Source organism: Anas acuta, chromosome 1 (assembly GCF_963932015.1).
Source record: "Anas acuta chromosome 1, bAnaAcu1.1, whole genome shotgun sequence".
NCBI lineage: Eukaryota > Metazoa > Chordata > Aves > Anseriformes > Anatidae > Anas > Anas acuta.
In genome coordinates, this window is record NC_088979.1 from 99,627,866 (window position 1) to 99,648,949 (window position 21,084).

A 21,084-nucleotide genomic window follows, 5' to 3' on the forward strand; every position below is an offset into this window, starting at 1 on the left:
TAGATAGGTATACACTGACCAAAATACTGTAGAAATTAATTGTTCTGGTCACATGTGGGATAGCCAAAGGGAAATTCTGACAATGGCTTCATGCTCAAAAGGATGGAGAGGAGTCTTTAAGGAAAATATCTGGGAAATTTTTACAGGACAGAGGAGGGAGACTGTCAGCAGCCCAGATCTCCTCTGCTGTGAAGAAACTAGAAATGCAGGAATGCTTAGTATTTGGAGATTTTCACTTTCAGCTACTGAAGATAGGTTATGCTAAAAAAGCAATAAAGTAAGTTCATATTTGTTCTGATTTTCCACAAAGTTGTTTTTCAAATGGATTTTCTTACAGGACCACTAACATCAGTAAATTTAGCCAGTGACTGTTTGTTTGTTTGTTTGTTTTGGTTTTGGTTTTGGTTTTGGTTTTCTAAATGTGGAAGTTCTATATTTTTCATAGCACAAAAAACTCACCATATGACTATTTGTACTTTCTGAAGTGTGTATTGGTATAAATGCAAGTAGAAGAAGCACATGCCTATTTAGTTACTATGCATCCTAGCTACAGGATCTCAGAAACTGGAAAGTAGATTTGCTAAATTACCTCGACTGTAGTTTTGGGTAATAAAATACTCAACTTATCAATGTTAAGTAGGCCTCATATGACAATTGAGAAATGAAGTGCTGTGATGCAGGAATTCAAAATTTGGATAAATTCCTTGTAAACTGATTTATGTTGCAACTTATGTGTTACTGTAGGGGGCCAGTGAGGACATTGGTATTCCTACATTTCTAAATAGAATTGCATATATACTTAAAAAAATAATAATAATACTTCAGTGTACCAAAGATACATAGCATTTTGTTGCAGGTAGTAGCTTTGGCTTAGTGGGAAAGTGGGGGTTAATAAGGAACTAAAAAATTTTTAATAACATTTCCACACAAAGAAAAACTTTTAGCAGTAATGATTTTTAGATAACATGAGCATGTAACTGACTTATTTAATAGTTATAGCCAGTAAAATATATAACTTACAAGCTTTTACTTGTTAAAAGGTGTCATTCACCTTTAAAAATCCAATAGTACAGTATAAACATAATGATCAAAAAAGTCCACAACTGTGATAACAACTGTGGAGTGACTGAATTATTTCATACCACATACAAAACACTCAATCTTGTGAACTGTGGCTAAAGATGTAAACAGCAATAAAGAATCACCTCACACCTACTAAAAGTTCACCTCCTTAGAAAGAGAACAAAGATAAGTAACAACGCCAGTGTTTGTTAGGGTGACTGATACAGGTCCAGAAGTAAGAACTAAGTATCAATCCTATTGGCTTCATTCTCACATGAATACCACATGAGTAATTGTAGACATGAAAGAATATTTCTCTTGTAAAATAGGATAAAAGACAGAATGTATCTTCTGAGGAATAATCAAAGTAGTCGGGTTGGTGGGGGAATCAAGGCCCCTCAAAGGAACTTAAAGAGGAAAAAAGAAGAATTGTTGAAACAGATTTGTTTGGCATGGCTGCAACATTAGAAAAAACACCCTCAACTATGTTAAATCAAATAGAGTTATTAAGGAAAAAAAAAAAAAGTGTAGAAGCTAATAGCACACTGCTCAGATACAAGCTCAGCATAGTTTGCCTCTTTCCCATTAATCTTTAAATGCATTCACTGCATCACATAGCTGTTCCATTTTTTGGAAGGCATGTTCATCTCAGGCCATGGAAAATGATAGAAAAGATATTAGAATTTTTATCTTCATCTCCACTGAAATTAATCAATATAGGGTCTACTAAATATTTAAATTATTACTGGTGAATGATTTTTGTGTTAATATGCATTTGATTAATTTGTTTTACCTACTCATCTTTACAAGTGAGTTGTGATTAGTATGTATGAATCAATCATTTTTGAATAAGCACTTTGAATAAGCACTGAGTGGATGCAGTAAGTTGTGAACAGCACTGCTTGTGAGGGCATCTTTTTGTAATGGATTTTAAAGGTAAGTTAAAGTTTCTCTTCTCAGAGAGAAAAGGGGGGAGTAGGAAAAAAAAATATTAGCATACCTTGGAGTTCATGTACATTTTGTTTAGACAATATGTTGTAGACAAAAATGTTTGTTTTCAGTAGGAAAGATAAATATAATTGGATTGTTAAGAGCATCGTATACACTTCAGGCCACACAGAATATTGATAAAACTTTCACGGAAAATATAGAGTAACTGTAAAATGCTCTGTGTCACTTCACTTAATAGACTCTCTGGCCTTCATGGCACCTCTGCTATGAGGAAAGACCGAGTCTGTTCAGCCCGGAGAAGTGAAGGCTTGAGGGGATCTCAGCAATGTGGATAAATATCTGAAGGGAGGCTGTAAAGACAGAGCATGGCTCTTCAGTGATGCCCAGTGGCAGGAGCACAAACTGAAACACAGAAGCCTCCATCTGAACATAAGAAGAAACTTTTTTACTGTGAGGGTGAGTGCACATAGGCACAGGCTGCCCTGAGAGGCTGTGGAGTCTTTACCGCCTTCTGCACAACCTGCTGTGTAGGTCCTTGTTAGAGCAGGGAGTTGAACCAGATGACCTCCTCCAGAAATCCCTGCCAACCTCAACCATTCTGTGATTCTGTGAGTAAGAAATTCAGTGAAATGTACTTAGGGATTTTGTAGCAGCTGGCACAGAAATTCACGCACCTTTGATATACATAGTTTGAAGAGTTTAGTTCATGCTAGATTTAGTGTTTTTGTTTGTTTGTTTGTTTGTTGTTTGTTTGTTTTTCACATACCAAGTATATCACCAGGCTTGTGGCTTGCAGCTGCATGAAGGATCAGTCATTGTCTCAGACTCTTATGTTTCTTACAGACTGCAGAACATTTGATGTGCATTGAAGGAGTTTCTTGTTTAATTTCCACCAGAAGGAAATCATGTGGCACACACCAGAGTGACTACAGTGTGAAGCAAGATAATGTGCATTAGGTAACCAAAGAATGTACTTAACAACTGATGTACTGCTGTTAAAAATAATAAATAATAAAAACAAAAAAGTAATATAGACAGCCAATGAGCATCCCTCATAAAACATAGAACCTCAAATATGTAGTAGGAAAGAATGTTTATTTTATATTTTCCTCCATGTACAAGATTACCTTTATTGAAAAGGAGTTTGCAGACCAAAAACAAAAACATTGCTCCACAATCAAAACAAAAACACAATCAAAACAAATATTTAGATTGCCTTTGTTGAAAAGGAGTTTGCAGACCAAAAACAAAAGCATTGTTCCACAATCAAAACAAATATTTTTTTTATGTCCCTTGTGTTTCTTTACAAAATTCACCTCACTTTTCTAAGTATGTTGCTGTGGTGAAAAAGCAGAACTTGATACAATTTTGATACAATTGATACAATTCTACTAGGTTTTTATTATTATTATTATTTATTTCATGTTGTAACTCATAGAATATCCTGAGTTGGAAGGACACTGAAATTATCATTGAATCCAGCTCCTGGTCCACACAAAAAAGTCAGACCCTATGTCTGAGAGCATTGTCCAAACACTTCTGGAAATCCAGCAAGCTTGATGCCTGCAGAGCCTGTTCCAGTGACAAACCACTGCTTTTTCCTGATTTCCAACTTGACCTTTCCCTGTCTCAGCCCCATGCTGTTCTCTCACGTCCTGTTGCTGTCCCCAGACAGCAGAGCTCAGCGCCTGCCCCTTCACTCCCCTCAAGAGGAAGCTGCAGGCTGCCGTGAGGCCTCCCCTCACTCTCCTCTATTCTGGCTGAACAAATCAAATGACCTCAGCCACTCATATGTCTGTCTTCCCCTCTAGATCCTTCACTAACTCCTGTGCAGCAGAAGAGAAAAATATCCTGGGTCAGCTGTACCAAAACACATTTTCTCCCTCTCTTCCTAAATGCTGTTCTTAGTATAAAGATTTTTTTTTCTTTTTATATGAAATTAAATCACACAGCTCTACCAAATCTATGGTATCTACCAAATCTTTATATTGTAGGCCAAGTATAGATTTACTTGGTGGTTCTAGAGGCTAAACACCATATTTACAAACCTTGTATCTTAAGTCACAAAATGCATTAAAGGGGTATTCAGTAGAAGGATGTGTGATTCTATATTCTTACACATTGCATTTGTACTCAGCTTCACATAGAAAGGACCTCAGTCTTGTCTTCAGTGTCTCTGCTAAGGAATTGCTGGAGAACTAGAAAGTGGCTATGAAATTAATTCTGTCTTTAATATTTGCTTTCTCCTATGCTTTCTGAACAAATTTACTAAGTTCCATCATATTTATTTGCTTGTAATCTCACTAAAGTTAGTCAAATGATTGGTTCCAAATCTAGATTATGTGTTTAAAGAAAAAACAACTTCAAAATTAATCTAATGCACTGTAAGGGCTCAAGCTATGATGAAAGTGAAAACAAACAAACAAACAAACAAACAAACAAACAAACAAATAAACAAACAAAAGCGATATCTTAGCGATATGGTTTAGTGGAGGACTTGTTAGTGTTAGGTCAGAGGTTGGACTCGATGATCTTGAGGTCTCTTCCAACCTAGACAATTCTGTGATTCTGTGAAAAACCCCTATAAGTAATTCTTAAAAGACTACAAAATATATATATTTTCTATTATTTTCTTTTTTTTGCTGGTACATACTGGAATATGTTTCTACTATTTCAAGTGTAACAGAGGTGTATGGACATCTGATTAAAAAAATAACCCTTGCAAAAAGTGTTGTCATGAGAAGATGTGAATTGGATTATTTATTAGTGAAATTAGGCCCATATGTAAAAGTAATAAAGATTCCTTCTCATGGAGCTGAGCATAAGATAATTATATCAGTAGCACATGAGAAAATACTGTATATATTCTTCATCCAACAGAATTCCTATTCCACCACCACAAAGGAATTATTCTTTTAAGAGATTCAAAGTCACAGCTTTTCCTGCTTCTCTCTCAGAAACAATTTTTTAATACAATTGTTTTTAAAACAATTTTTTTCCAGAGGAATAGTTGCCTCCGAAGTCTCACGCTGAAATAGCCAAAAGAACATATCCATGCTCCAAAGTCTGACATGAAAGAGTGAAAGCCTTGAGTGACTTCTTGATTTCTAATTAAACCAGACAGATCTCTGAGTCCTACAAAATTCCAGATAATGTCAGAACACATTGTATTGACAGACAGACAGCCCCAAACTGAAAGGACCGAAAATTTAGCAGTCTTTCAGGAAATATAGCTACAGCTTTATTTTGGAATAAATCCTCATAAAGAGCGAAGAAGTGGTTTCAGTTTTGCTACACACTCTGCAACAGTTGTTGCACCTTTGCTATCCAAATAATTCTGTTGCCATATGAATGACTGTGTAATGCATGTTGGTATGCTGATGACATTTGCCAACAGCTCAGCTATTATCTTTATTTCAATAGAACTGAATTTTATTGACATGCAAATGAGCAGCCTAGGAACATCCATTCTTCGGATCAAATACAAGAATTGCATTCTACTGTAAAATATGCAGATTAAAAAATAATACATAATTCCAGTACATATAATTTCAATGGCAATATTTCATTACAATATATTTTTTCCTCAAATCTTGAAAGTTAATCACACTGGGACAGCAACTGTTGTGATGAAATATAAAAATTCAGATTTAGAATATGAACTAAACAGCTTTGGCATGAGTTCTGATAAAAGAGTATTCAAGTACCAGAAGTAAATCATTCCAGTATTTGAATTACATGTGAAAAATATTTAATCTACCATTCTTTCCTCTTCAGTATCTTGTTCTTCTCAGTTAAAACACTAATGAAGATGCCTTAGTATTTTGACAGATAACAAAAAGCATAACATCCTCTCCCAGTGCTTAATGATATATTTGCTTTAAAAAAATCAGTGGTACAGCAAAACCCTATGATGATGACAGTCTATCATTCATCATTCTTCAGTTCAGAGTTCCTCACTGTTTTCACAACTGGCACTATGTTTAACAGATCACTCTATTTTAACTGAGTCTCCTTCCTCCCCCAAAGCACAAATAGTACCTCTGTATGATTTTAACACTAAATGGAACTTTAAAATGATATGCATATTTAAGACAGATATTTAGGAGGGAATTTTTAGAAAATTTAAATAAATGTGAGTGCCACAAGATTGCCATCTCTGTAAATGTTTAACCAAAACACAAAAAGTCTTGATTTACAGCCCACCCCCACAGCAATCACTTTATGCTTGCATTTACAGAATCACAGAATCACAGAATTTCTAGGTTGGAAGAGACCTCAAGATCATCGAGTCCAACCTCTAACCTAACGCTAACAGTCCCCACTAAACCATATCCCTAAGCTCTACATCTAAACGTCTTTTGAAGACTTCCAGGGATGGTGACTCCACCACCTCCCTGGGCAGCCTGTTCCAATGTCTAACAACCCTTTCAGTAAAGAAGTTCTTCCTAACGTCTAACCTAAAAGTCCCCTGGCGCAACTTTAGCCCATTCCCCCTCGTCCTGTTACCAGGCACGTGGGAGAACAGGCCAACCCCCACCTCTCTACAGCCTCCTTTAAGGTATCTGTAGAGAGCGATAAGGTCGCCCCTGAGCCTCCTCTTCTCCAGGCTGAACAAGCCCAGCTCCTTCAGCCGCTCCTCGTAGGACTTGTTCTCCAGGCCCCTCACCAGCTTCGTCGCCCTTCTTTGGACCCGCTCAAGCACCTCGATGTCCTTCTTGTAGCGAGGGGCCCAAAACTGAACACAGTACTCGAGGTGCGGCCTCACCAGAGCCGAGTACAGGGGGACGATCACCTCCCTAGCCCTGCTGGTCACACTATTTCTGATACAAGCCAGGATGCCGTTGGCCTTCTTGGCCACCTGAGCACACTGCTGGCTCATATTCAGCCGACTGTCCACCATCACTCCCAGGTCCTTCTCTGCCTGGCAGCTCTCCAACCACTCATCTCCCAGCCTGTAGCTCTGCTTGGGGTTATTGCACCCCAGGTGCAGGACCCGGCACTTGGCCTTGTTGAACTTCATGCAGTTAAGTTTATATATAAAAATATTTTAAGCTGAAATAGCTTCTGATGTCCGAGGCCACCAAACTTGAATTCTGGTGTAACTCTGTGGTTGTTTACTCTGTGCATTAGGCAAATGAAGCTCTCTGGCTCCTGTGTGGAGTTTTATTTAACTTAAATTAAAAAGGAAGAGATTAGAGCTTGTTTTCACAATCATACTGATTTGTAAGTTAAAAAAAAAAAAAAAAAAAAAAGGAAAGGAAAGAAAAAAGTTATATATACAGTATTGATGATACTCTGTAGAAAAAATAGATAAAATATAATTCCTTATTGAAAAAAGATTACCTATGACAAGAAAATATCTATTCTTGACAGGAGAGGATAGGGATACATCAGAATTATCCAATGATTTATATTGCCTGCCACTGAAACAGAAATAAAACAATATCATAAAGTATTATATGATAAGATACCAAAAAATAAGTCAAACTATTATCTTAAACTATTCCCTCTGAAGTGTCTTGCAAATGGTGTTTTAACAGGTTCCATTCATGTAGCACTTGGCTTTTTTCATAGCTACCGTGAAATATCAGGTACAAACACATTTCTTCTTAAGACCATGCTGTAACCCAGAAATGTTTGAAATACATTGTAAACCTGTAAACACTACTTAACTTCTTCCATTGTAAATATATACCAAGACATCACATACAATATGTTTCATACTATAAAACATTACTCCAGTGATATAAAAAATATAACAAACAAAATAAAAACAAACGTCCAAGTGTACTTGAAACTCAGAAATACATATAAAATATTTACAATCAAGAGTGTATTGATTACTGTAGACATAAAGCTGTAGTATTAACCATTAAGACAGATCATGCCTTCATAGCAATCCAAGGTAAATAAATAAATAAATAAAATTAAAAAAACAAACAAACAAACAACAACAAAAAAAAACAGTTCATCAATGATAACTACATCAATGATAACTATGATATTTATGTTTTTTTTTTTTTCTTGTTTGTTTGTTTTGCCTTTTTCCTCATATTTATCTACTTTATTTTCTTTTTCAGTGCTACAATGCACAAAAGGGGAAAAAAAGACAAAACAACAATAACAGCAGTAACAACAACATAAATGTACAGATAAGAGAATTAACATTTTTTTTTCTTGTATTTTCTCCTTTATTATATTGAGGACATGACACTCAGCATGCAAATGGACAAAACAATGAGATATGATCCTGTATTTTGTGTTTAGTAATATAATTTAGATACATATAGGTAAGTGTATTGTATCTTTCTGCCCCCTTATTTTTCAAAGAAATAGAGGAAAATATATTTTTGTAATCTCAATATTACACTATGCACCACTTATATCTAGCATATCTAGCATATGCAAAATACAACCCCAAAATAAAGCTCTAAAATGCCAAAATATAAACGCCATCCAACTGTTGGTAGAATCATAATGTTTATTTATTCAATTTTGCAATTGTAATGTAAATTACATTTAATTACAATTAAATGTCTATCATGCAAATATAGTAACATAGTTTGTTACTCTCCCGTACAAAAACATAACTTTTGATGGATGATTTACAAAGGAAAGCAACTAAGGAGAAGATCAAAAACATCATTAAAGTCTCAGGCATATGACAATTCATACAAAAACTTTGGTTGCAGCCCTGTACAGCGTGCCTTTGAAAACAGCAGAATTTGTGTGTTTGGGCATTGAATATGCAAAATAAACTTCCAGAGTTTTTGATGTAGAAAGGAGAATACAAATTTAAAATGGGGGGAAAGAAGTACCTTTGCATTCATACTACCAGGTATCACGACAGGGGCTGACTCCAGCAGAAGAGCTGGGGTGACCTGAGTGCAGGCAGGGTGCGCCCTTACCCTCTATCCCTGAGCAGAATAGGCAGAGCTGGGGGTGTTAGTGTGGTCCACCAGCAGCCCCGGGCACTATGAGGGGACAGGCTGGTACTAGGGCCAGCATCTCATAAGGAGACAGGGCTAGGGCCAGAGACAAGACATGCTGCAGCATCAGTCCATATCTCACTAGGGCCAGGACTGGGCATGGGCTGCTGAAGAGGCTGGATCTGACATGGGATTCCTTGGCCTTAGGCTGGTGGAGCAAGAGGTACACAACAAGGCTGCCAATGTCCCTGAGTGTCCACATGTACTATTACTAACAAATTTATTTCTAACACATAAACGAAGAACCTGGGTGGCGGGTCCACAGCAGAGACTGTTTGGGGAGGTCAAAGAGGTTGTGAGATTGCACTCATTATTTTTGTCAAAAAGAAAGCTGTGGCCCTTGGAGACCCATTCTGGAATAGACTTATCTTGATTTTCTGCCTATGGCAGAACCTCCTCTGGAGCAAGGGAGAAGTATGAGGAGGAAAGAATGGCAGAGAGGAACTGTTATGGACTGACCACAGCCCCGATTCTCCATCCTCCGCTGGCACTCAGGGTAAAGGAGGCAGAAGCTGAAAGAGTGAAGATCAGCCTGGAAAAAGAGAAGAGGGGTGGAGGGAAGGTGCTTCAGTTTTTGTCATTGTTTTTCACCATCCTCCTCTGTTCTTAATTAGTAATAAGTGAAATTACTTTTCACCAAGTAGAGTCAGTTTTGTGTATGATGGTAACTGGTAAGTGATCTCTTCATTCTTACATTGACCCACAAGCTTTTACATCTTATTTAGAAAATAAGATGTCCTGCTGAGGAGGGGGAGTGAGAGAGCAGCTGCATCGGCATTCAGGAGCCAGTCAAGGTCAACCCACCACAATGCTATTTATGAATCTGGTGAAAGTAATCACAACCTGGGAAAATATGCCAATCCCAGTTCAGGTATAACTCAAACACAAGCTACATTTACCACTTTTTTTTTTCCCCTCCCCCATCAAAAGGACAGCCCAGCTGATCCTTGTTGTATTTCCTCTGCTGCTCTCTGTGACATCATTAGCAGATACCACTCTTCAGAAACAAACCTTGGGATTAATTTGTCTGAAAATTAGTCCCACAAAGAGAGAATAGTTTTCAACTGTAGCGACTTATTGATCCTCTTCAGCACGTGGCTTTATGAGTATTTGTGGGTAAATCAAGTTTTCTAGAGTAAAATCCTTAACATTTCCAAAGTACAATTAAATTAATAACATTGTGAATGATCTGGGAATCCACAGACAGACCCTGCAACATGTTATGGAGAGGAGAAAACTTACCCTCTGCTTAAAAGCTGTTTGATATGTAGGATTTGGAAATACACTGCATCTTTAAATAACTTTCTACAGATGTACATAAAATGTTGATTACTGTAAATAAATGTGCAATACTCAGCACACGTCATATATTTTGATAGGAAAAATAGTTTTTTTACATTTGCTAAATGCCAAGAGCATATATCCAAATATATAGAGCTGCTTTCAAAGGCAGCTTCATTCCTATCATCAATTGAATTTACTGGTTTTGGAAAGGCAGCCAGAACAAAAGTAGTCACCATCAAAGTTAATACCTTTTGTATTGTATAAAAATCTCTTTGATTTTTACATGCAGATCTTCTGTGCCCATTTCTTCATTCATAACAGAATGCTGACATGAATTTCAGAGGAAATGGGATAAAGATGGATAAATTAAATACTACAGTATGCTGTTACAGGAAACCATAGGAGTTCCATAATGCTGGAGGAGAGGTTCAGATCCATATGAAGGAGACACTGCTTATGGTTTGAAAGCTCTGAAATATTTGACAGTTATTATCTATATATAGCTAAAGTGGGGAACAAGGATGAAATCATAGTCTCTCACAATGAATAGTCAAATTGTATTTCCCTCCTTTACATCTTGGCATAAATAGTGTATTTTATTAATTATATTATTAGTATAGCATTGAGCCTGGAGCTGTGTTGTACAAATATGTTTTTATAGTTACCTTTTGTTGTAAATCTTTAGTGTTGATATAATTGCTGTATTACCACAGACAGGACAATTTTACAGAGAAATCTGCATCATACCGGCAACCGGTTTCATTTAAATGCAGTGTAAAATTAAGCACCTGGAGACAAGGGGTACCTACCAAGCTTTGTGATGGGTAAAAATCCTCCAAATACTCAGACTCTGAAAGGAACTTTCCGTTAGTGCTTCATGGTGAACTTGCACAATGTGCTGCAGCAAGAGAGCTAGCTAGATTCTTGAGAAGAATGTAGAAGAGGTAGGAAAAGTTTTCTCTATATGATTGATAAAACACATCTAGTTCTGAAGTTCTGCAGAGGGTATTGGAAGGAGACATAAACATTAATAAAATGTTGTATAAATACTTCACAGTAAGGACTGTGAAAAAAAAATATCACAAAGGAAACATAAGCAATTAAAGTAGGTGCAAAGTGCAAGTATTTCTACAGGTTAAAACTATTAAGTACTAGTGGACACTTCCCTCTAGTGAGGCAGAAAACAAACAAAAACAACAAACATGGCACCCAACAAAGTTCAATATTGTAAAAATAAAAATGGAAAAAAAAAAAAAGCCAACGTTTTACACCATAGAAGCAGTCCAGGTTCCTGTATGAGGAGAGATTATGTTACCCACAAAACAAGCATGTAATTCTCCATGAGTCCTAATCTAACATTAAAAGAACTTGCAGTACATTTATTTAAAAAAATGTGGTTGTACCAGAACTGAGGATAAGATAGATAGGAATGTACTGCTTCAGGCTCCTTTGAAAATATGACATTGAATTCTCACGTAATGAAGATATTTTGACATCTATATGCACACACATTCATAGCGTTGCAAAATGTTGTCTGCAGATCTAATGCAAAGTAATGATTGATTTACAGGAGGGTCTGGAGCACAGAACTTTCCCTTTCTAGACAGCCCAGTCATTACCTTGCAGTACCTTTACTCTTTCATCTTCTGAAGTACATTAGTAAATATTTTAGCATCCTACTCTAACTGGGAGAGCTTGGGAAGAAAGAAATCAGAGCATTTTCCTTACAACTCCCACCAAGACATTACAAAGTCATTATAAAGAAGCTCTGGATTTGACTGTAGGCACCTTTTTTAGGGTACTGATGAACCACCCTCTCAAAGTACATAGGATTGTAGCTGGAAGGTATATCACTCAACTCTTTTCAACTTACATTCCTGGGTATCTCCAAAAAGGCTCTTTAAATAATAGTTTTAACATATGTCAGTGTAACTGATCTATAATGAAGTGAGAAAGATTAGATTTTACTGGAAACTATTTGGTAGACATATTAGTTTAGTTAGTCATGAAATTGGTTGGTAAAAAATAAGAGATTAATAACATAACTGTGCTTTTTCATGTTTCCGTTCTATTGTTCAGTAAACATTTAGTTGCATTACTGGTGTTAGCCACAGGGTATATATCAAAGAAGATTTTCAGATTTATTCATCCATAAATGTCAGGCTATTACTAATTTTACAGATAAATCTAAGTACTGGAAGTCACCTGTGATGAACATGATGTATGAAAATTAAAGATCAGCATGTTTTGTGTGCTTGTGCCAAGATATGCAGGAATGTGTGCAAAAACGGAGTGTTTTCTGAATATCAGACAGAATTCTTTTAAGATGCTGTATTTTTAAATAAGTAATGATATGGCTTAGGTTGGGGATGGAGAATATAATTTAAAGACCTCAAGGTCTCCATTAAAGAAAACTATATCTGTATAATCATTTTGGCATGATCAAACATTTTTTAAACTTTTCTGAAAAACTGAAATGTAACAGCATTAAATTACCTATAAATTGCAAGGCTGTAATTTTGTGTGCTCATATCTTTTATTCTTCTCTGGCTCTGACAGCATAATCTCTTGATAATATTTTAATAGATACATTTCCAAGCCAGTTCTTAGCAAAAAGTCAAAATCTACATTGTAATTCAGACACATTATATTTTAAACCCCTAGTGCCTTTAATTATTAACCTTTTTTTTTTTTTTTTTTTATTCTGGCTATCTGTTCTACTTCTGTTTGCATTTCCATTATTTCAGGAAAAACAAAACAAAACAAAACAACAACAGAGAGAGTTGGTTCAGGTACAATTTTTGTTTTATACTAATTATACAAGACAGCCTTTTAAAGTTCAAATACAGTACATTAAGCAACCTAGAAACAGTAGCAAAGATACCACGGATGTGAAACTGTTTGCAAGATCTCTTATACTTGTTTCATTTGTTTCCCCACCATTTTATACAGTTTTTTGTTACTTAACTCTATCAGGTGATATTTATACAATGAAAATAAAAAAGGTAGAATTTTAACCTTTTAATTCATACATGTTGAATAACAGACACAGACATGACATACAGTGCCTCCTACAGATATGAAAAACCTCTCAGGTACCCAGTGCATTTTATTTATTTTATTTTATTTTATTTTATTTTATTTTATTTTATTTTATTTTATTTTATTTTATTTTATTTTATTTTATTTTATTTTAATTTAATTTTGTGGTAAAATGTGCTGTTGGGTTAGCAAATACGAGCAGGAACTATTATGTTGATTTGGCTGTTTTTACCTCCAATAGCATATTGGCCACTACTTTGAAACATTTTGTCTTTACACCATTTCTTACATTTGCAGAGAACCCAGATACTATGTATGCTCGGTTCAAATACTAAAGGCTTTTTGTTTGCTTGCTTGCTTCCTTTTTTTTTTTTTTTTTTTTTTTTTTTTACAAATTTCAGTCTTCTTTACTTCTTTTACTTATTTTCTTTCAGTCTTAAGTTATTATGAGCTAACATGAATGACTCTGTGGTATCTAAGGAGAATAGTGGTTTCATTGGATTTTTATATATTTTACTTTCGATTTATATTTTACTTTTATACCATCACTACCTACAAGTGCAGAGTAATTTATTGATTTTAAAAACACTTCTATTCTCTCCCACTACCCCCTAAAAGGGTTTCTATGGTCACATTGATTATGAATTCATGACCCAGGAGAAGAAGGATAGTAGAGTGATAACATGTAAGACTTAAGAGTGATAACAAGCAAGGCTTAACACCACCTTTGAATAAATTATTATATTTTCCAAGAGCTGAAACAAACAGATCCAATCTGCTAAAGCTTATTTGAATACAGAAGTGGTTAAATTTAAAACCTAATTCTTAACGTTTATCCTTGACTTATTATCCTTGTGTTCTATATAAAGCTTGGGAAATATGGGCTTTTGCAAGGCATACTCAGCTTCCTGAGGAAGCAGGAAGAAAATCTGCAAGAAAAATATCTCCTGAATGAACTTCATGGAGTTTACTTGTTGCCCCAAAGATACTCATACAAATACTTAGATACTTAGATATTTAGAAGTGTAGACTTCACCTGATTTTGTGCCCCATCTGGTGCCTTAGCTCTATGTACCTATTTAGATTTCTTAACTTGATTACTTCATAATCCTTGCCATATTTTTGTCATGATGAAAATTATGGGTGTGTACTATAATTTCACAGTATTTTTTCTTGAAAAGCTTTTTTTTTTTTTTTCTCTTGTATGTACTTGCATCCCCTACCTGAAACATAACAATATAACCCACCTGCTTTCTTGCACTTTTGATTTTGTTTGCATTTGAATATCACAATGATGTGAATGTTACAACTGATGAAAAATTCAGAATTACAAGAAATTACAAGAAATGTTGGCTTCTATACTAGCATAGACTTTCCATGAAAGATTTTGCTTCCTTGCTTTGAAATCTTACCCCATCCTGGGGGTTCATACAACAGCTTTTACAGGAATACAATAAACTTAACTCAATGCAGTGACTATTCCTTATGAAATAATTTCTCCAAGTCTTAAGAAAGGGCAAGGTAACCTTTTTCATTCTGTTCTTTTCCTTACAGCTTGGTTATCTGAAAATGGATTAAGTACAATTTTCACTCCAGCTCATTTTCCCAAGACTCTAGGTTTCAGTCAAAGCCCATAGTGATTGGCGCAGGTGTAAAGATGGGAAAAAAAGACAGTGAAAGACACTAAACTCTTTTTTAGGGATCAAAATACTTAGTAATGATTCAAAATATGTAATCTCTAGTTTCTTCATAAGTACTGAGAAGTGATAATGGAAACAGATACCCTTCATACATTTATACCTTTATAACTGTAAAAATTAATTGCAAGTATAAGAGAACACAATTTATTTTGTATGTGAAAGAATTGGAAGAACACGTACATGGAGTGGTGACTGAATATGCAGGATGTAAATGAAGGTACACCAATACTGAGGTCATAGTGACTGCAGTTAGTATAAAACAGACCTAGATATATTGCGACACTTATTTAGTTTAAGTATTAGTACCAATTTGGCTGTGGCAGCATGAAGCACTGCATCGGCTGCAAAACGCAGCCAAGCTGCAGGGTACGCGAATCTGTGCTCTGCTCTCAAGGGCAGAATCCCACTAGTATATAAAACAGATATTTTAGATCAGATTGGGGATCTCTATGCACTTGCTTTTGTGCCTGCCCTACAGACATAATCTAACAGGGATTTTTTTTAAATGAGGGCGATGGTGGGTAAAGAGGCTGTCGAGGCTGTGGGAGGCAAGTCTAGAGACATGGTCATGCATGAGACAGAACAATCAGCGTGCAGAGCAGAGGCTGCTCTGTTTTTTTTCCAAACAGCACATAAAAGAATCCTATGATCTGACAAAAATGTTTTGCTCAGAATAAACTGTGCATATAATCAGAATGTTTCCATTTCCACTAGGCTTTTAAAATCTTTTCTTCTTCCCCATACTACTTTTTCATAACCTATTTGTGACAGGATTTGAAGTATTTGCTTTGTGATAATTAGTGCAGTTTTTCAGTTTTCTCCCTCTTTATTCAATGAGGTTGTTTGCATTGTTTACTCAAGTGCCTGGTACTGACTATGCAGGAGTTGGTAGCTCACAGAGATAAATGAGACTATTTACTCCTTGCAGCATGACTGTTCAGTCTTTCTACAGACTTATTTAGGTCTCAGTGTAATGGTTACATATTGCATACACTGTTTACCTTCTGCAGAAAATTTATTTTTTCCCTACAACCACTTACCTAAATATTTGCATTTTTTCAATAGAAATTAGAAGATGATCAAGGAGAATATAAAGACATTAAGACAGTTAACTCAAAGCATTTGACATATAACTATATATTTAGGATGTAAAATATTTGATTCTAAGTCCTGAAAAGGTCTGTGAGCATTGAAGCTTGTTATTAAACATCCATTTGAATGATAAGTACTCAAGATAGATTTGACAAAGAATGATAAAACTCTCTTAACCTGCCTGGATATGATAATAAAGTGAAATAAATAAATAAAGGTATCAAAAGGAAAGGTAAACAACATTACTGATAGGATAGAAAGGATGATCTTTAAGGTCCCTTCCAACCCAAACCATTCTATGATCTAGTCATTTGAATCGCTAATTCTTCTGTGCTACGTATAGAAGACAGAAATAACCAGGACTATTATTAATACTTATTTTAATAATCCAACCTGGAACATCTCCATCTGTTAGCATTAAGGTGTTAAGCCATTTTGTTTTTCTATTTTTTCCAGTTCATTAGTCCTAGAAAATAAACTTTTCAACAGTCATCCAGTGGTTCCATCTCTTCAGGCTGTTCAGAGGATTATCCTGAAAAAAAGAAACTAAAAAAGAGCTACTAAAACTGTTGGGTTAGCATATTTTTCCACTTATTATATTTACACAGTAACACAGTTACATCAATCTGTTAACTTAGTCTGAACTGTCCATGTGTGTCAGAGTGGTGTTTTTTGCTTGTTTTATATATATAGAGAGAGATTTTTATTTTTATTTCTATTTCATTTTTATTTTTTTTATTTTTATTTATTTATTTATTTAAGTGTTGAGATATATCCAAGGAACAGTTCAGAGAGTCCTGGTGTAAGCTGTTTTTGCTTGGATCTCTGCTTGCTCCATAGCCAACACAATTTGATGGTTTCATAATTGTGGCATTCTGCTGTGTTTTAGAGACCTTGAGTATATTCCTTAAGTTAATGTTATACTGTTTGGTCACAAACTCTAACACCTTGGATATATTTCCAAAATGATCAGCCCCCTCCTCACACTGGGCTCCTATACCCACCACCTTGGGAATGCATATGTCAAGTTAAGGAATTAATGACTCCAGAGGAATTTGAGACTTGAAGGTAACTTTCCTCTTGTAGCCTGCTAGGGCTGAGCATACATTTCCAAATGGCAAACAAAAACAGAGCCAGCTACTAACAGATGCACAAAGAGAGAAGAACTGTGTTTCTGCGGGCACCACATGCACACAAACAGCACTCACATAAACATGAACAATACAAATGGCCCATTCATGCTCTTACTTGCAGGCTAATTGGACTTGATGCATGCTAGCAGATGTCACGCTTACATCCACCTCCATGGCAAATGCTGGCATCTTTTACTCAGACATCACACACTTCTGGCACCCAGAACAACAGCAACAAAAAACTACATCCTATATACACAAATATTTGTTCCCAATACATCCCCCTAAACAAACAAACAGAAAACAGAATTCTGTGCCAACCAGATAGTTAGCACACCTTCAGAAGAGGTGTCACACGAGCATGCCAAGGGCACAGTGCCAGTTATGCTAATGTACCCAGTGCTTTGAGGAGCAAAAACCTACACAGACCAATGAATCCAATGGGATAAGGTCTGAGGTCTTGTTTGGACCACTGAACCCAGTACAGAAAGTGTCAAAAATCACAAATTCAGTGTACCAAGAAGGTGATTATGCCCAATTAATGACAACCAGCACATAACAGGAGTGCTTAACATCACAAACAAGAGCGCAGGACTGTTCCATAAAACACAGACACCTTTAGCCTCATTCTTCACTGACTGTCATGGGCAATTATAAGGAAAAAACCTCAACACTGAAGAACAGCAAAATAAAATTTCAGATTTTATTTACTAAATGGCATGAGTATAGTAAGGAGATAACAATCCCTATTCTGCTGCCCCTCACCACCTCCCAGACGAAGGCTTCCAGTTTCCATTTGACAGAGGAGAACAAGACACTCACTTGAGCCAGTCAAGGCGTCCAATCCTATCTGCCAGCCTGGCCTTTACAGGTAGTGGTTGCACCTTTAGCTCAGGCTTCTGCATGGTGCTGGATTCCATTGGAAGTTCTCCCCTGCAAAAGGCTATTGTTTTCACTTTTTACTGCTTTCCAAATTGAGCATGAGATTGAGAGAAGGGGTTATACTCCTTTAATCAGCACTGGTTAGACTAAATCTAGATACTGTGTTCAGTTTTGGATCCCCAGCACAAGAAAGACATTGATAAAGTGCAACAAGGTATGAGGAGGATCACCGAGCAATGTGGGTGCTGGAGCACTTGCCCCTTAAGGAGGAGCAGAAGGACAGGTGATTAGCATGAAGAGGAGACAGCTACAGGGAAGACTTAATTGCAGCCTGCCTGGTCTGTTGGGGAGTTTATGGAGCACATGGAGCCAGATATAGACAAAAGGCATAAATTGAAACAAAGAGATTCAGGCTCAGTATAAGAAGAAACTTTTTCCCTATAAGGACAGTTAAGCCTGGAGACTTTGTACAGCCTCCATCCTTGAGGTTTTCAAGATCCAGCCAGATATAGATCTGGTCCGATCCCATAACTGACTTTACTTTGTGCAGGAGATCAAAATAGAGGCTTCCAAGGATGTCTTCCCACCTTAATTATTCTGTATTTTTATAACATTTATTTCCCACAAAGTTAGTATTTTTATTTTTAAAGATAATTAAAATTAAAAGTTCTACGCTGAAGGTTGTCTTATTGCAGTGATACTAATTCAAGGATGTAAATAGTTTGGTGTATCTTTTCAAAAGTTACTGAGATAGCATGCATTTACAAATAAAATTATATGAAATTTTGCTGCTTATACACAAAGTAAGGAATTTTGTATTAATATCAATTGTAAAATAACATAGCAAGCTTAAATGCAATGCTACCACAGTACAGCATATATATCAGTACCTGTAGTTAGAACATAATTTGCATAATGCATAAATCACGCAAATATTTCTCATAATTACTTTAGCCTCTTTCCCCCGTCTCAGTATGATATGAGCAGACTTGATGAAATACAAGCAGATATGCTCTAAGAACACACACAAAAACAAAAGCTTCATATGCAAGGAGTGGGTTTCAGCACTTTTGTCAGCGTGCAGCTGTAGCTGAAATGGAAAAGTATAAATTATATATCATCTGTTTTGTCACCACAAGCTGTGTCCTAGTGGCAGTGGAAAACATCATTCACTTTCAGGGGAGAGAAACTGGTATGCCATTCTTTGTACACATTATCAATGAATGGAAAAGGTTTAAGGTCTCAGAAAGCAGTTTTACAAGAGGTTCATGTTGGGATATGTGATCTCAGATCATCATCTTCTACAGTGTTACACTGTTCTGGGCCAGCCTCTCTCTTGAGATTTGCTGGACCTAACTCAAAGAAACCCACCACTTGCAGACTAGGAAAGCAGGATTATATATATATATATATATATATATATATATATATATATATATATATATATACATATGAATTTATTTATTTATATATATGTGTATATATATATATATATATTACTATTATTATTTTCATTCATTCTTTCTTCCATGTCATATACATGTACAGAGGAGCCTCTTGTCAACGAGTCTGTCTTGCTAAGACAGTCTTGGTCAAAAAAATTATGTCTTATCCCTTCTCTGCCTTCTCCTCTGAGGTTAATTATCCATCTCCAAGTATGCTGTTTCCTAGCTCCTCACACCAACGCCACTGAGGTTCACTTGACTGCAGCAGAGTTGAACAAAAGTCTACAGTGGACTCTTTTCCCCACAAAAGTGGACTAGTTTTCTCCAAAATGACAATATGGAAGGAAGAATCAACGGAGATTCTTCATTTCTGTTCTATTGTTTACAGTATTTTTCCTTCTTCTTATTTTTTATCATTTTTTTATTCCAGACTATTCCTACATCTTATACACTTTTTGCTTTCCAAAGTGATTTAGCAAATTCTTATTCTCTTAGAATTAATAGGGATGGTATATGAACTTCTTACTTGCAGCTTCTGATATCTAAAGCAGACCTTCAGTGCCTATTCATTTCTTAGGTTCTCAATCTCAATTGAAATCTCTATGGAAAACAGTACCTTTTCAAACCTCTCTCAAATTAACTCTATTGTTAGATGCTCACTTTAATTCTATAATTACTTCATTACATTTCCAAAACCATTCTGCATAAACTGCTATGAAAGATGAAAATCAAGGCAGCACTATATCAGAGAAAAAAAAAAAAAAAGAGAGAGAGAGAGAGAGAGCTATAGGAAAGAATGAAGCTTTTCTGTTTTGTTTTGTTTTGTTTTGTTTTTCTCTCTAAAATTTAAGGGCATAAGAGTTGCTCTTTGAGAGCCGAGTTTTCTCTTCAGTTCATGTTTATAGTTAATTCATGTTTCATTCCAGAACTTACCAAGTTTAGACAGGTCTGAATGAAGGAGAGATATTAAAAAAAATAATAAATAAAATCATCAATATTTGCATATTCAACAGCTCTAACTGGAAACTGGGAAATACAATTCTATTTGTGGATGAATAGTGTTTCTTTATTTTAAAAACACGTTTTATCTACATTAATGTTCTTTTCTATTTCTCCTTCTACTGTTTTTACATATTTCCTATAAGGAAACACAGAGCATTTTTTATATGGTATCTATCAGCAGATTCAGCAGCAGCAGCTGAAATGACAGAATAATCACACACTTGAAAATATTTCATTTCTTCTTGCCTAGCTTATTGGAATCATCTACAAGTCGTTAATTGAGACTAAATGTTTGAATGTATCCAAAGATGACCCACTTTTCGATATCAGATAAACGTTCATACCATCTCTTTGATGATAATATTTTTTTCAATACAAATCAGATAGTCGTCTTTTTTACATTATAGAAACCAGACACTTTCCCAGTCATCCTTTTCAAATTATGCTACTGTCCGACATCATACCACTAGCTGGAAAGATAATATTAAGTTGTTCAAAA

General features: G+C 35.7%; 1 long non-coding RNA gene across 1 annotated transcript in view; it reads right to left on the reverse strand.

Moving 5' to 3' along the window:
* Positions 1 to 8,020: 8,020 nt before the first annotated feature.
* LOC137860145 (uncharacterized) overlaps positions 8,021 to 21,084 on the reverse strand; it is an 85,451-nt gene continuing 72,387 nt past the window's right edge. Inside the window, exons 6-7 of the long non-coding RNA XR_011098749.1 lie at positions 11,099 to 11,285; positions 8,021 to 9,537 (exon numbers count right to left, since the gene is read on the reverse strand). This is a non-coding gene — a long non-coding RNA (uncharacterized lncRNA). The remainder of the gene's footprint in view (positions 9,538 to 11,098; positions 11,286 to 21,084) is intronic.